Below are 440 nucleotides of genomic sequence, written 5' to 3'. Positions count from 1 at the left end.
CATCATACATTGTACTACACCCCCCATCATACATTATACTATATCATGCAGTGTGGTTATGTTGCAGAGGATCATCAATCGGCTCGGTCAGGAATTTTGGGTGAGAATTCAGACGCCGGACAACATGTGGAGCCCCGAGACCCAGAGGGGGAGATGGCCGGACGGCACCACTGAGTGAGTCCCAGAACCCAGATCACAGGAAGTCCTCATACCTCCGACCAGCGAGATCTTCCACCACTCTGGAGTCTCACTTCTCCTGCTGAACCCTGATTTTGGATACAGCGGGTGTACAGACCCGGGAACTCAGCACAGGGATGGTGGGGGCCCCTCATAATGGGCACAGCGGGTGTACAGACCCGGGAACTCAGCACAGGGATGGTGGGGGCCCCTCATAATGGGCACAGCGGGTGTACAGACCCGGGAACTCAGCACAGGGATGG

The sequence above is a fragment of the Nanorana parkeri genome, unplaced genomic scaffold, assembly GCF_000935625.1.
Source record: "Nanorana parkeri isolate BGI_ZX_2015 unplaced genomic scaffold, ASM93562v1 scaffold3879, whole genome shotgun sequence".
Lineage (NCBI taxonomy): Eukaryota > Metazoa > Chordata > Amphibia > Anura > Dicroglossidae > Nanorana > Nanorana parkeri.
Note: the sequence above shows the minus strand (reverse complement) of the source record.